Source organism: Orycteropus afer, unplaced genomic scaffold, assembly GCF_000298275.1.
Source record: "Orycteropus afer afer isolate SDZICR_OR568_19922 unplaced genomic scaffold, OryAfe1.0 scaffold00065, whole genome shotgun sequence".
Taxonomy (NCBI): domain Eukaryota; kingdom Metazoa; phylum Chordata; class Mammalia; order Tubulidentata; family Orycteropodidae; genus Orycteropus; species Orycteropus afer.
The window spans coordinates 2,813,925-2,826,027 of NW_006921652.1; the positions used below are offsets into that span (position 1 = coordinate 2,813,925).

General features: G+C 39.2%; 1 protein-coding gene across 1 annotated transcript in view; it reads left to right on the forward strand.

Annotated features, from left to right (window-relative positions):
* MEIS1 (Meis homeobox 1) overlaps window positions 1-12,103 on the forward strand; it is a 155,291-nt gene that overhangs the window by 33,272 nt on the left and 109,916 nt on the right. The gene's annotated exons all lie outside the window — the stretch shown is intronic.

A 12,103-nucleotide genomic window follows, 5' to 3' on the forward strand; every position in this document is an offset into this window, starting at 1 on the left:
GGTTTCCCTCTCTACTGGGTTGAGCCATTTTTCTGTTTTTACTTATCTGAATCTCTTAAGTGCTTGACTTCATTGCACAGGCAGACTAAAGGGAGTTAGGAAGAAAAGGGAAGAAACGAGGCCAATTTAATTTGTTTCGCATTTGGTATGCACATACCTGTGTGTGTATGTAGGTGTCCATGAGTGTGCATTTCTGACGGTATCTAGTAGAAAACAAAGATTTCAAAGTAAAGGTAGTCTTCATCCAAAAGGTGAATGAGCATTTATTTGCCTTGTTCTGTGTTTGATAATGAGATCTGTAGCAATAGAGTTTGTGTTCAAGTAATGCCATGGAAACTTAAAGGAGGATTCTCAATCTGGGTATAAACTAATTACTTTGTGGAAGGTGACTCTGAACCCAGAATAGATACATACTCTATACTCTGGTTCTATGATTGTGTTTCATCGAAGTACTGTTAGAACACAAAGGAATTTTTTTTCTAACTTAGTTGGGCTACACCAATTAGAAATGCGAAGCCTAACAATGACTTTCACTTGAGTAATTTGAAAACAAAAAACAGGCAAGTTAAAATGTTTTTAGGCACATGTGTGCTATTTGCACTGGGAATAGCTTCTACAAATAGAATTTTAAGCATTTGAGACATTTTATTGTTCAAAGAAAAGTTGCTGACTTCGTCACAACTATAGTCTAGTAAAAATGCAGCCTGGAATAGTAAACTGGTTCAGAGCTGAGGCAGAAACAGGTAACCTCTGACCTCTGACTTTTACTGGAAAATGATATGCAACATAAATCCAAGGGGCCTTTTTTCTTTCAAGTGTGTGCATGTATATGTTCTGGTGTTGCAGTTCCCAGCGCTATAGTTAAGGTGGTGTCAGCACTTTCAATATAAAGCCCTACTTTCAGAATTCTACTTACACCACCCATTTTCAAAAAGGTGTAAATGGAATCTACTTTTTTTTTCCTGTAGTACAAAATTGCTGCAAGGGGTCACAGCCTAGTGTTTTGTTTGTTTGCTTCTTTTCCTTTTTTTATTTCTTGCTTTTAAAAGTATATATATCAACAGTGCACATTGAGGTAGTTTGCTGCTTGGAAGCTTTGCACACTGCTGAAATGTACTTGAAATCAAAATTGTAGCATGCCCATACCAGTTTCCTCAAAGGTAATCTGATAAAGAGATTTTCAGAGGGCCAATGCCCAGTACTAATTCTTTCCCTCTGAGACACCATAACAAGGAATTAGGACGTTTGCATGTTTTCTTTTTCTCTTGAAGCAAGTGTTCTTCTAAGGCCGGTTTAATAATGAATTTATTGTAATCAGGAGCCATATATTCTTCACATTACCAGGGTTTTCTACTTATATTGTTTCCTTTTACTTTTCTTCATATTAAGTCCACCATGTTTTATTATTATTATTATTATTTTTTAAAAACACTTTCACAAAAATTATCTCATTTGGATTCTCTCACTTGAACCTTAAAACAATACTGAGTGGAAGATAAAGCCAGTCTAGCCCCATTTGAGGAACTCTGGTAGCATAGTGCCTAAGGCACTTGACTACTAACCAGAAAGCTGGCAGTTCAAACCCACCAGCCACTCCTCAGAAGGAAGGTTGGGCAATCTACTCCCGTAGTGATACTGTTGGCAACCCAAGGAGGGGTCGCTACAAGTCAGGTCCGACTCAAAGGCACATAACAACAACAACAACAGCCCCATTTGAGTGATGAGAAAGGTGAGGCCTGAATAAGTTGACTTGTTGAGGTCCTAGCGCAGAGTTCGACCTCAAATGTCAGTTTCCTAATTATTTATATAAGATTCTTCTCATTATGCCCTCTTCCTCCATTCCCCCCTCTGAAGAGGTAAAGTACGTGACTTCTGTTATGATCCAACAGAAGTTTCCTGTGCTGATTTCTCCCTACCTCCTGTTTCCCCGCTAGCTGGATAACACAGGTGGACTGAGCTGTACCTTTCCTCTTACTTGGCCTTCCCTGTGGGTTTGCTTAGGCAGTGTGATTTATTCCTGTTAAATGCAAAATGATGCCTGGAAGTGTTGCTGCAACAACTTATGCACATTTCCATGCCAACCATGACCCTCCTAAACCTTTTTTTCATCCCTAAGACCTGTGGAGCTGGGTCTTTATGCAGCCTTCGGATTAACAGTGCACAGTGGCTTTTCCATGTTCTCCCTGTCTGCCTTTTCTGGCAGGCATGGATGTGTAAGCTGTGCCAGTATTTGGCCCGTAGTGCATGTCCTAAATAGTTATTTACACAGTTTGAGTCCATTTTAGTCAACTGGGTAAATAACAGCCCTCTTCAAAAGATTTATAAATCCATAAATATGTCTTTATACATACCCAATAGACAGAAATAACTCAATCTGTCAAGAACATATCCAAAGAGGTGTTTCCCCCATAGACAGGAGTAATACATATTTTAAAACTTTCTGTACTGTATTATCTACACTGTGTTTCTTTTCTCTCATTCCTTTTCAATTTTCACCACTTCATTATGCCACCTGTGATTAAAAAAAAAAAGAAAAGAAAGAAATCCCCTAGGCTTTGGTCCTGCCTTAAATAACCTTATCTGCTGCACAGTGGAGGCATGTAGCAGGCTATCACTCAACTGAGCCCTGTTCTTTTAGACTTTCAGAGTAAATAAAATCAAATAAATAATCCAGGAAAGTTTTAATTCTGACAGATTTCCAAATTCAGTAACAGTTCCTAGTTTGAGCTCCAGCAATTTAGAGGATTTTGAGTACTTGATAATTTGCCAAATTACTAGCTGTTGTGACTGGTGAGATAGTTTTGGAAAAAGTTTTTACCTACATATTTAAAAAAAAAAAGTAAGATCCAATCCTGGGTATTCTAAGGGGAATCTTTTTAAGGCAGACAATTAAGAAAGGACCCAAAGTTTTATTATTCAGAAATTCAATGCTTATTCTTGATTTACATATTATGTCTTTCCCCAAAACTCAAGTTATTTATCACGGCAACTCTTCCTGTGATGTCTACTTTCATTGAATATTAACACCTTGCAGGAACTTGATTCTTTCACAGTGAAACCCTTTTAAAAGGCATTTAAAAGGGAGACCTCACATCTGTGCCTTCCCTTCTAAGAATATTGTTTAGTTGGAGGATCTGCTGCTGTGGGTACAGTGGTGATTCTATCTACTCTTTAACTTCCCCAGAATACTTTCTAAGATATTACATTGAATCCTTATTTGTCTCTGTCAACTAGTTGCTGTATTCCCATTTTGCAGGAAAAGGAAAAGGAAAGCTCAGAAATATTTGAAGTATGAATAACTGTGAGAGTCGGTCCTAGGATCTTAGTCTTTAGGCTTTAGGACTCCCAGCTGTGTGTAATGATAGGAGCTACACGTTGGCAGGTGCTGCACTCTTCCACATTTCTTCTTTATCCTACTGTGTGCAGGGCTCCACAGACTACAGTCATGACCTACTCGAGGAGGTATGTGGTTTGCAGTGGGAGAACACCAAGTAAACCCATTGTCTGTCACTCCCCAGATGTGTCTTCCTTCCCAGGAGAGCTGTCACATCCTCTCTAGGACTCAAGCAGCTTCAGCTGCATTTGACCATGTTTGAGTTTGGGCATGTCCTTTTTTTGGTTCTAGAGAGTAAAATAAATGATCATAATAAAATAATATATCAAGGGCTGTCAGTTTGTGTGCAGTGAGTCAGTGAGTCTAACCCCTCATTTTGTAAACCAGCCTGTGGAAGTTCAGAGAGGCTGAACCAAGGTCACACAATGCTTGGTGGTCCAATTGGGAGTTGAACCCATATAGACTGACTCAAGAGCCCAAGCTCCTAAATACTGCATCCTATTTTAAATAGTACTTTAGTGGCGTAGGCATGGGAAGGAGTCTCTGGGTGACACAAATGGTTGAATGCTCAACTGCAAGTTGAAATGTTGACAATTTGAATCCAACCAGAGGTTCCTCAAGGAGCTCTGGTGGTGTAGTGCCTAAGGCACTTGACTGCTGACCAGAAGGATGGCGGTTCACACCCACCAACCACTCCTCGGAAGGAAGATGGGGCAATCTACTTCCGTAGTGATACTGCCTCGGAAACCCAAGGAAGGGTTGCTATGAGTCACGTCTGACTCTATGGCACATAACAACAATAACAACAATAACAGAGGTTCCTCAAATGACAGGCCTGGTGATCTGCTTCTGAAAGGTCATGGCCTTGAAAACCCTGTGGAGCAGATCTACTTTGTACATATGAGGTCTCCACGAGTCAGAGTCCACTCAGTGGCAACCAGCAATACCAAAGCATGGAAAAGCAGGTAATTTAGCAGACATTTTTCCTTTGATCAGTTCAACAACCCTTTATTGAGTGCCTGAGCTGTGCTCTGTACTGGTGACGTTGCCATCAACTAGACAGAATCGGCCTTAGCCACAAGGCGTTTATACTCTGCTGGGGAGTAAGAATCTAGTTTTGCTTGCTAAGTAGAGTGATGGTTGAGGTTATTTATAAAGGAGCATGTTGATTGATATGATTAATATTTGCATTATGTATTAAGTGCCAAAATATTTCACTCATTCAAAGATTTATTGAATTGAGAGTAGGAACAGAGAAAACAAGTAAGGATATTTCTCTCGAAGAACATTGCCCTCTTAAAGCTCATCTTATTTCCCGCTTTTGTGAGGATCGAGAACCCGTATTATTTCGACACGGAAATTTGATGTAAAACATTACAACCCTGAAGGACTCCAATGGTCAATAGAACTTCTAAAACCCACTTACGAACTTCTCCTTTAGGGGGCAGGACTCAGATCAACAATAATGTCCTTGCTTCCACAAAAAAAAAAAAAAAGAAAAAAGAGGCAAAGCAGCATGTTTCTTTAAAGAGGAACCATTGGAAAGCACTGCTATTTCTTTGTAATAACGTATCAATAGTTGCAATGCCTCCCACTGCCCCATCCCCCTCCACACCAGCTTTTGTATGAGTCAGGCAACCTATAGGCAGAAGGCAATTCCATTTATTATTGAAGGGACTCTCAAGGCAGTTGTTTCAGACCTGTGAAGCCAGCAGGCAGAGGGGGGTGGGGAGGACTGTGAGAGGGAGGTGGGGAAGGGCCACATTATGTTCCAGATGACTGAGCAACGATTTATATACCAGCTCGCCTTTTTACATGAAGAAGAAAAGTAATAACAGCCCAAACCCAGGCATTTGAAACAGTCAGCTGTCTGATGAATAATGGGATAGGTGGGAAGGAGCCCTCTGATTGGATGTCTTAATGAGCACATTTCGAACACAGTTTGGGCTGCAGTTCCCCTTGACCTTTGCCCTTTATTGACCAAACTGACACTTCATTTTTCACATACTTCCAATTATGGTTCAGCTTAAGTGTTGCCCTCCCTCCTTTATTTCTTTCCTATGGACAACTTGAGAGTGGTTGAGGCCACAGAAGATATTTTAATTTGAAAAAGTACCGTAGCAACTCAGGTTTAGGGTGTAATCTGAAACTGCTGTCCCTTTAACAGTTTTTCAGATGAAAACACAAGGTTAATACTGCTTGTTTAGAAACAATTTCCTTTTAAAAAAAAATCCAACTGTTCTTAAAAACAAAATGTTTATAAAAACCTAAGAACCCTGAAAATGTATAAATAAATAAATAAATAAATAAATTTTATTTCATGTGTCTGTTGGTCAGAGTGGGTTGAATGATCTATATTTGTTCACACTTACCTCTCAAGCCTTGTACTTCTCCAGGGACTTCTTATATTTCAATGCCATGGTAATATATTTTGACTAATACACTTTTTAGAAAAGAGAAAAGTATAATATAATTGTGACCACAGGCCTCAGCCCTTAGACCATTGCAGCCCCGTGTGCTGCTTTAGTTATATTTAATGTTGGACTGCAAATTAAAGTGTGGCCTTTGCATGCAGTGGCAGGCAGAATAGGAAAATGATTCCCTGATGGGAAAAGTCAGGTGTAAAAAGAAAGGGGAAGTTATTATATCCACAAATCCCTGTTATCAGAAAGGTCTATATTATTAACTTATCAGACATGTTGAATTAGATGCATTGGTACAGAATTGTTTGTCCAGGAACACCCTGTAATATACTCACTTTTCTTTTTACTAACTCATCCAATGTGAGTAACAGTTTTCTGTTCTTCATTTCCCTGACTTCCAGCATCATGAAGGCAGGCCATCTTAAAACAAAGACAAATAACTTCATCACCTGGAAGTAGTAACTGTTAGGGGCATGAACTTGGCCATGTGTGTTTTCATAGGAAGGACATCTTCTCACTATTAGACTGTATTACCAATGAACACGAGGTCACTCTTTTTCATCTTAAACTGAGACATACGTTTGAAATTATTTACTCCCAAATAGACGTCCCTCTAACACAGAAGTATTTGTCTTAAAAGTAGATGAAGTGCTACCTGGTTTATTATGTAGCCCTCTGGCATATCCATGGCATATTTTTACTATAATATGGTAATAAAAGAATATGTAAAAGGCAGACAAAGATTCTGTCTTTTTCAGTAAGGTGACCTCTGTTACCAAGTAACTGCTTTACTTATGAGCTTATTAAAAACTCAAAAAATGAGCTTTTCATACTTCACAGGCATTGATGTGAAAATGAGCTGTCCTGTGAGTAGTTTTCTTGATCATTTTTAGAACAATTGATTAGCCAAAGAGCTCTTGTCATTAGTTGACATTGACTGATAGCAATTTGTCACAAGCTCTGAAGGTCAGCTAGACAGTTGGAGTTTCAGCTTGTCTTTGATTGACCTTTACTGATTCCATCCTCGTGTGATTGGATTTGAATAGGTCTGACCCTCAGTAGGAAAAGACAGGGCATTAGTCAATAGGGCCATTTCTCATATTTTCTGTTGATTGCTCCTTTTTATTTATGTGTGAACACATGGTCTGGATTTCTTATCAAAATTGTATACTCTAGTTTTTGAAATTTAGAATGTGTGGAACTTGTTCAATGTAGCCTTAAAGTCCCAATTATGTTTTCTCTTTAGTTTGCCTTTAACACTGGCTTGATATGGGTCACAGTCTTTGCTTCTGACACCTGACATTGTCACCTGGGCAAATAATGGCATTTTACTGCAAGTGATGGATTGGAATTTTGTTTTTTTTCTAAGAAAGACCAGCTCCAGTTGACCTATAGTACTTCAAAAATTACTCACCAATTATTTATTTCCTTAGGGTTAATACTTTTTATTGTTCAAGAATCCTGAGCTATTTAAAAATAACAATTGAATGGTAAATAATGATATGTGTAATGATCATATGTTAATTCATTATTTAGCTCTGCAGCTACAATGTATGAAAACTTTTTTAAAAGGTTATCTTTTTTACAGTGTCATTCAGTCTTTTGTAAACTAGAAGACACTCTTCTGGCTGTAAGAGCATCAGCCTTTCAGCAAGAGTGGGATATATTTTCTCTCATAGTGCACCCTGAAGTTAATTGTTCATAATGCTGAGCTCTTTCTTCCCCAAACTGGAAGATACTTACCAAAAAATGCATCACCTATAGAAGATTAGGAGCTCCGGTGGTGCTGTGGTTAAAGCATTGGGCTGCTAACCGAAAGGTCGGCTGTTCGAACCCACCAGCCAGTCCATGGGAGAAAGATGAGGCAATCTGCTTCCATAAAAATTTACAGCATTGGAAACCCTATGGAGCAGTTCTACTCTGTCCTACAAGGTCACTATGAATTGGAATCAACTTGAAGGCAGTATGTTTGGTTTTGGTTTATAGAACATTACATTCCACACTCATATTAATAACATCCAATTTATTTAAATGATAAAAATAATGGGCTTAGTTTAAAGAAACCTGTCTTATTTGTAAATATTTAATTCAGTTTCTAGATCAGGCCTTTTTTTTTCTCTTATTGGCCTTTACCTTTCCTTCTTCTCTCACTTCTTCATTGAGTTTTTTTTTTTTTTTTTTTAATTTTAAATTTTATTTTATTTAGATTTGGGTGAAGATTTACAGAGCAAAATCACTCTCGATACAGCAGTTCACATACACTTTGTCTCATGTCATTGACCACAATTTACCACATTCATTGAGTTTTAAACTATAAGCAATAACTCGTTTTTCAGGTCAGCACTCCCAGGCTGTTCTAGGGTCACCACACAAAGCCTGGCACAGGCTACACACCTGCCAAGAAAACACATGAGGAGTGAATCCATTGTCCCTGGTGGCAGATTCTTTATACAGTGTCATTCTTGGCAAGGCAGAAGTGGGGAAGTTAATTTTAGGGCAGCATCCATTTAACATAGCCCAAGGAGATGAAAAGAGTTTAGAATTGTAATCGCTTCTGCAGATGAGCCAAAATATGATTGCGAGTTGGATTTAAGGGAAGAAATGTAAATTTATACATTCTAGTCAAGTCATCAGAAATAGATTAAACACATACTATGTGTCAGGTACTCTGTGTAAGGCTATAGAAATGAGTAGGTTGTAGTATTTGCCCTCAGGAAGCCAGTGAGTGCCTACCAAGTGCATTAAATACATGCAAGCTAAATATTCACTTAATACTCGGTATTCTTAGGCAGCTGTGAGTGTATTTATTTCACACCATGCTATGATCCATACATGGTAAACTCTGTTCAGAAACTGAAAAACAAAGTGGGAGGCATTTGGCCTAAGTTAATGTGGGAGTCCTCTGTCTTGGTGCTCCAACTCTGGGAGAGGTTCATCTTCTATGGGGCCCTGTGAGACCAATTGAGATCCCAGGCCTACCCTTGGGGGCTCTGTCCAGTGCCCCCACACAGCCATGTGGCCACCCTAGGCCTCTGCTGTGTGAACCACTGGGGCTGCCATTGGTTTTCCCACCTGTCTGACTCATACTGATCTTCTTCAGGAGACCTTGACTTTTCTGGAGGGGAGGACACTTTGACAGTCTGTTAATGCCAGTAGTAATCTTCTCAGAGCAGTATTTTCACAAAATAAACTACATAGGACTATGTTGTTGTTGTTTTGTGCTGTCGAGTTGGCCCCGACTCATAGCGACCCCTCCTTGGGTTGCCGAGGTGGTATCACTGCGGAAGTAGATTGCCCAGTCTTCCTTCCAAGGAGTGGCCGGTGGGTTTGAACCGCCAGCTTTCTGGTTAGCAGTCAAGTGCCTTAGGCACTATGCTACCAGAGCTCCTACATAGGACCATAAGAGAAATTAATTACATTGAAATCCAGTTATCAAAATATTTTTTTAAACAAATTGTGATATAGTGCTTTGTTACTGATGCATTAAATAACAAGGTCTAGCAGTAATTCTGAGGGCAGTGATGGTTCAAAGGTAGAATTCTCACCTTCGATGCGGGAGACTTGGGTTTGATTCCCAGCCAGTCCACCCCATGCACAGCCACTACCTGCCTATCAGTGGTGGTGGTGGTGGTGGTAGTGGTTGTGTGCCGTCAAGTCGGACCCGACTCATAGCGACCCCTCTTTGGGTTTCCGAGGCAGTATCACTATGGAAGTAGATTGCCCCATCTTCCTTCCAAGGAACGGCTGGTGGGTTTGAACAGCCAGCCTTCTGGTTAGCAATCAAGTGCCTTAGCTACTATGCTACCAGAGCTCAGTGGAGGTTTACATGTTTCTATGATACTGAATAGGTTTCAGTGGAGCTTCCAGACTAAGGCAGACTAGGAAGAAAGGCCTGGAGATCTACTTCTGAAAATTAGCCAATGAAAACTCTATTGATTACAATGATTCAATGCCATTGTACACGGGGTCTCTCTGAATCAGGGGCCCTGCTTGATGGCCTAACAACAGCAAGCAGTAATTCTATTGTCCACTGTATTTTTGAGGTAGTGATGGACATAAATATTATTTTAAGACATTCATAACAATGGTATGGTGATTTGTAAGTGTGATTTCCATTCATGACAAAGTCACAGGTCCTGCTAATAGTTCTGTGGTTTGTTACTTACCTGCATTTATGCTAGAAGGAAATGCTAATTCCAAGTAGACGTTAACGAGAAAAAAAAAGGTAATTCTGGCTTCCAGCCAAACAATAGACAGCCATATAGGGTGAACATTATGTCAGGTAGAAACACTCCTTAGAACGATCAATCATGGGAGAACAGAAGGGCAGTATTTGCACTGGGAGGTAGCTCAGGGGGCGGGAGTGCATAGGAGAGAAAAACACAGGGAGAGGTAACAGGGAGGAAGTAGGAAGAGAGCTGTTACATTGTGGAGAATTGCAGTCAATGTCATGAAACAAAATGTGTATGAACTGCCTTATGGAAAAGGAATTTGCTCTGTAAACTTTCACCCAAATCACTATATATATATATATATATATATATATATATATATATATATATATTTATTTATAATTTATTTATTTATTTATTTATTTATTTTTTAGAGGTAATTATTTTCCATTACAAATTCATGATTCCCCTGAATTCTAACTCTTGGGCTTTGTGGATTAGTCAGTTTTGCAGAAAATTTTTATAATTAACCTAAAAGTGTTCTATTTGATTAGTACAATTTGCTTTGGCTTTTCCCCATTTACCAGTATCAACCTATATGCATTCCCTCCTAGACTAGCTCATTTTATTTCTAACAATGAATGAAGGAACTAGAGCTTCCATTTACTTATTTCCATATCAGTTTAAAAAAGGGGGGGGGGATATGACCTCACCTACCAAATCTTAAGTTTTTTCAAAATCATATATTTTCAAGAAAGGGGGAATTGAAAAGTGAGTGCAGAAGATTGAAGTTCCCTATAAGCTTGTTGCTAGATTATTATCATTTGACCAATGTTATCTTTTTAACAATTTCATTTGTTTTAGTTTGAATCTTTCCTTGAGTGCCCCTAATCAATAGAAGCCAAGTTAAGAGCTTGGGCTCAGTTCAAGTGTCACCTCCAGAAACTATTCTCTGAACCCTAGCTTGGAGGAAATAACCCTCTTTTTTTGCTTTCATGGCATCCTGTGTGCACTTTTATCTCATATCAAAACAAGCTATTCATGAATTAGCCTCTCCAAGAAGCTCTCTGGGAAGGGACTAGGTCTTCTTCATCTTTGAATCTCCTGTGCATAGCATAGTTATGGACACAAAGTTGATGATGAATAATGACTTAATGAAGAAAACTGTGAACTTTCCCATCCTTTCAACTATGATTACATTATATTCCCTCAAGACTGATTTTTTTCTGGATGCCAGAGAGCTACTCTCACATGACAATCTCTGTTCAAGTAAATAGATGCTAAGATGTCACCTGTCCCAGCTCCCAGAGATACATTCGACAGGAGCACTCAATGAAAAACTTAATGGGTAGCCGTTTCGGAATTTGCTAGTAGATGGCTTTGGGATGCACCTGAAACTATGCCACCCAGGTCATTGCCTTCTCTGTCTACTCCTTGGATTCCATCCTGTGCCCCTAAATGAGGTTCCGAAAGATAATTGGTGGGGACTGACAATGGCATTTTAGGATCTTGGAATGATCCTGGAGTGGAGGTTGAGGATGAATCTGAGACAGGAACCTGTAGTAGGGGTAACTGCACTACCTGGGAAGATAATTTCATGTCCTGTGCTCTTCTCAGCAGCAGACATGGTTCTATCATGTTTCCCCTGGGATGTGATAGTCAGCTCTACTCCTGAATTTGTCACTCTCACCCCTAGATGTGAGCACTAATTAAGTATAGCAATAGAGGTTTTGGCTGTTGGCCTAGCAAAAAGTAACCCAAACAGTAAATTTATGCCAAGCATTTTCCTTAAAAAGAGGTAGGTGTTGCCTACCTCTTGTATTAATTGGTCCCAGAAGTGTAGTTGGTAAGTTGGGTTTTGCTCAAGTGTCTGGCTTTGTGGATTAGTCAGTTTTGCAGATAATTTTTTATAATTAACCTAAAAGTGTTCTATTTGATTAGTACAATTTGCTTTGGCTTTTCGCCGTTTACCAGCATCAACCTATATGCATTCCCTCCTAGACTAGCTCATCTTATTTCTAACAATGAATGAAGGAACTAGAGCTTCCATTTACTTATTTCCATATCAGTTTAAAAAAAGGGGGGGGGATATGACCTCACCTACCAAATCTTAAGTTTTTTCAAAATCATATATTTTCAAGAAAGGGGGAATTGAAAAGTGAGTGCAGAAGATT